This window comes from Lathyrus oleraceus, chromosome 7, assembly GCF_024323335.1.
Source record: "Lathyrus oleraceus cultivar Zhongwan6 chromosome 7, CAAS_Psat_ZW6_1.0, whole genome shotgun sequence".
Lineage (NCBI taxonomy): Eukaryota > Viridiplantae > Streptophyta > Magnoliopsida > Fabales > Fabaceae > Lathyrus > Lathyrus oleraceus.
Genome location: NC_066585.1, coordinates 284,563,903 through 284,568,602, shown reverse-complemented (window position 1 = coordinate 284,568,602; position 4,700 = coordinate 284,563,903).

The window sequence follows — 4,700 nt, the reverse complement described above, 5'->3', positions numbered from 1 at the left end:
TTGGAAATGTGTTTCTCATTTATGTGGCCTAATCGACAATGCCAAAGGTAAGTTGGATTTAACTCATTAGGTTTCATCCTTTTAGTATTAATGTTATAAATAAGCATTTCAAGATCAATGACATATAGTCCATTGTTCATTTGTGCAGTAGCATAGAATATATCATTCAAATAAATTGAGCAACAATTGTTCTTTATTATAAATGAAAAACCAAACTTGTCCAAACAAGAAACGAAAATAATATTCCTGCTAATTACAGGTACATAAGAACAGTTCTCTAACTGAATTATTAAACCACTAGGTAAAGTCAATACATAAGTTCCTACAGCTAAAGCAACAACCTTTGCTCCGTTGCTAACTCGTAGGTCAACTTCACCTTTTGCCAAATCTCTACTCCTTTTTAGCCCCTGCACATTGGTACAAATGTGAAAACCGTATCCAGTATCTAATACCCATGATGCAAAAGTAGATAAATTAATTTCAATAACAAAAATACTTGAAGTTGAAGTCTCTACTCCATTCTTCTTATCTTTCAGGTACTTTGGGAAGTTTCTCTTCAAGTGTCTGGTCTTACCGCAATGTAAGCAGGTGCCTTCCTTTGCTATGCCTTCACTAGGTTTCAAAGCAGCAATAATGGGTTTGGGTTTGGCAACTTCCTTGCCTTTCCCTTTATCACCCTGCTTGGTGGGTCTTTTGTTTTGTCTCTTTCCATTTCCGATCATCAGAATGAACTTTCCTTTTGTCTTCAGATTCTGCTCAGCAGTTCTTAACATGGCTAGCAGTTCAGGAAGAGATTTGTCCATATCATTCATATTGAAATTTAGGACAAATTGACTGAATCTATTTGGCAACGATTGCAAGATCAAATCAGTCGCAAGTTCCTTTCCGAGGGGAAAACCCAATCTCTCAAGGTTTTCCACATACCCAATCATCTTGAGAACATGGGGACCTACAGGGGCTCCCTCAGCTAACTTGCCTTGAAAAAGGGCTTTTAAAACTTCCAACCTTTCATGCCTTTCTTGCTCTTGATAGAGCATCTTCAGGTGTTCGATCATATCAAACGCTGCCATATTCTCATGTTGCTTTTGCAACTTTGAGTTCATGGTAGCTAGCATGAGACAAGCAGTTTCATTGGCATCATCGACATGCTTTTTATAAGCATCTCTTTCTGCCTTAGGTGCAGAACTAGGAGGTTCCTCTTCGGGAACAGGTTTCTCCAAGACATACAACTTTCTATCATGTTTGAGGACAATCCTCAAATTTTGGTGCCAATCCAGAAAATTTGTCCCAGACAATTTTTCCTTGTCAAGGATTGATCGCAAAATGTTGTTAGAGGTGTTTGTTGTCATGGTAATCTACATGAAAATAATTAAAATATAAGTATCAATAACATATTTAATTAGGCCTTTAATTAAATATGCTCCCACTATTTTACTCAAAACAAATGACCCTCACCATTTGATTCGGAAAATCCCGTTGGAAGATTTTCTAGTGGTTCGAGATCCATATTTCACTTTGTTTTAACTCCGCGTAGGCGGATTACACAAAACTAGGTTATTTAGGTAGGAGCTCCTTCCAATTGTATCAAATACAACTCTCGAATATTTTAGTTGGGTGAATAACTCCTTATTCCAATTCATCACATGGATCATTTCCAACATATATAATCTTATTATAATTTGTTTAGTTAAGTTTGACCCATTGTTTTAGCAATTGGATATTACAATTATCCCATCGCACCTTACTAATATAGAACATGCACCTCGCGTAGGCGAAACCTACATTATCCGATACTAGTCTTGATGAGTGCTAAAACTTGGAAAGCATAAACTTAATATTTAATTTGAGGGAATTTACCATTATTCTGATCTCACCGGCTTATTTATCATATAAATCGTCTCTCATATGCATCAACATACATTCACATGCATCAACATACATTCACATGCATCAACATACATTCACATGCATCAACATACATTCACATGCATCAACATACATAATGAAACAATTATGGCCCCTAGCGCAATTGTTCTCCCAAGCCAATGAGAGAACCTAAGCTAACCTAATAACGATCTAAGCTTCTCCAAGCAAGATCTTCAAGGTTGTCCTCCTTTGATATTGAATTCTTCTCTTTCTTCATAACATTACATTACATAAAAGAAACTCGTTTTACATACGAGGGAGTGAGATGAGAAAAGAAGTTACATTAAGAGATTAAAAGAGAGGCACGACACGCAGGTCGTATTTTAAAAACCCAAAATAAAATAAAGGAAAACTAAGGTCATAACCGATCTCCACAAGACAATAATAATAAACATATTATTATTAATTTTAATTCTTTTAATTAATTAAAACCAAATTAAACTTCGGCGACCGATCACACTACGCAGAGTTAGCCGGGGTTCCGCTACCCGGTTAGTGGATGGGGTTTCCGCTACCCAGTCAGTGGACGGGGGTTCTGCTGACCGATTAGCGAATGGGGGTCCAGGGGGCAGCGCCCCTGACTGAAATTTTAATGAACAATTCATTTTAAATCGACATCGTTTTTCGCATCAACACTTGATACTTTAAAACACAACTCTTGTGCAGTCACAACACTAATCGCATAACTCTTTGACAACACAGCCCTTGTGCCGTCATTAACCCTAATGCACCAATTTCAGACCGTCAAACACACCTCAGTTGTTGATTCAGTATGATTGATCAACACATCATTCCTTCACCATACTAATGTCGGATCAAGAAGCAAACGACCATTGATCGCTCAAAGGAAAACAACCATTACGTGTTTGAATGAACGAAACATAAACAATATATCATATATACAGTGTTTTGCATCAGGATCACTTATATCATATATATAACTTGATCTATCTCAATTGCATAACCTATGGACGATCAATGTATCGTTGTTTCACCATACAAATGTCGGATTCCGAAGCATAGTCAACATCAATCATCCAAATCGTACACACATGATGCCAAATTTAATTAATCGTTTATTCTTTGATTCATTCTGTCTTTTAATCGTATTAATACAGAAAATATAGAAAATAAACAGCTATCAGATGCATGGTTTCGTAAGTGGCTCTGATACCACTGAAGGAGAAGAGCGATCCAAAATACAGCGGAATTTAAAATTTCTCCTTTATTGATCCTTAAGAATGGGCATGATCAGTGATAGATTTGTTACCTCTTGTGGCGATTGTAACCTTTGATGCAGATCTACGGAGCGATCACGAACGTTGAACGATGATAACGCCTCTACTCAGTCCACACGAACAGATTCCTTCAATCTCAGTTTTGGCTGCTATGAGTGAAGGCTTTGAGTGTGTGTGTGTGTGTGTGTGTGTGTGTGTGTGAGAGAGAGAGAGAGAGAGAGAGAGAGAGAGAGAGAGAAAGGCGAAATTGCAACTGCCCAAATGCTTCTACACAAGGTTTCTATTTATAGAACCACTTGTGTGGGCTGTAAGCTAAAAAAGTCCACTCAAGTGTATATGGCCCATGTCTTATAATATGCCAAAATCACTTAAGCGTGTGGTACCTTACCATATTTCATATTCTACTTAAGTACACTGTACCTTACGATGTTCTATAATTCACTTAAGTGCACCGTACATTACGGTATTCCTTAGTTACTCTATCTCTCATCAATCTGTCCTTTTGTGTGTGACCCTGTAGGTTTTCGCAGCCTTGACAATTATATTAAATCACGTATTTAACATAATAAACAGTAAGCGGTATCTAGCAACACATCACTGCTACCCAAGACATGAAAATGTCATGTGATATGACAAATCCTTTTGTGATAATACTTATGTGTACAATTACCCTTTTACCCTTATATCTATATTGAACACAAGGCATAGACCGTGTCATCCTTGTCCAGTTCAATAGTGGGCCCATAGACATTTATCCTGTTACGCAGGATGGGAAAATTCCATCTAGGTTACTCATGTCCCTTAGCATGCTTCGTGGAGTATCCATCAACTGTCTTTATGGTCATCCAGTTACGGACAATGTTTGATCAGCAATAAGGCACTCGACTCTACATCTAGGGTCCATAGTGGTTTCAAGTCGAAGGGTGGTATACATCATTATCACCATGAGAATAACTTATGACACTTTGTATAACATTCTATATAGTATTCTCATAGCGGGTCAATCCAGTATAAATATTACTCTTAGTATTCATACCTATGTTTAAGACTTGATAACTCCTTATCCATGATCCATGAGATGTGATCATCAGTCTATATACATAATAGTCTTAATGCTTTAATGTTATCCCACTTCACAATAAAGCTCAACTATGGATACTTTAAGAATAGTGTTCTTATGTTTAATGTGATCTCATGATTAAGTCACAATTTATACATTAAACGGATATCTATTCTATGGACTTTATTAGACAAACATAATAAAGAAAAAGCCTTTTATTATTAATAAATAATTCGATACAAGTACCAAAAGTATTGCCCTTTAGGGCTTACACCAACAACTATTGGGGTAACGAAAAATCCGGACGGACTTTCGAACTTAAGTTGGATCAGTAGAGTCGCCACCGAATTTTATTTTATGTGCCTCCGCCAGAGAGGCGAGGCGAAATAATCGATAAAACCCTTAGAAGGATAAGCGCACGGGAAGCGCTATAAAAAGGAGTAAGGTATCGGTCTCACAACCGAGATTATGGTTAG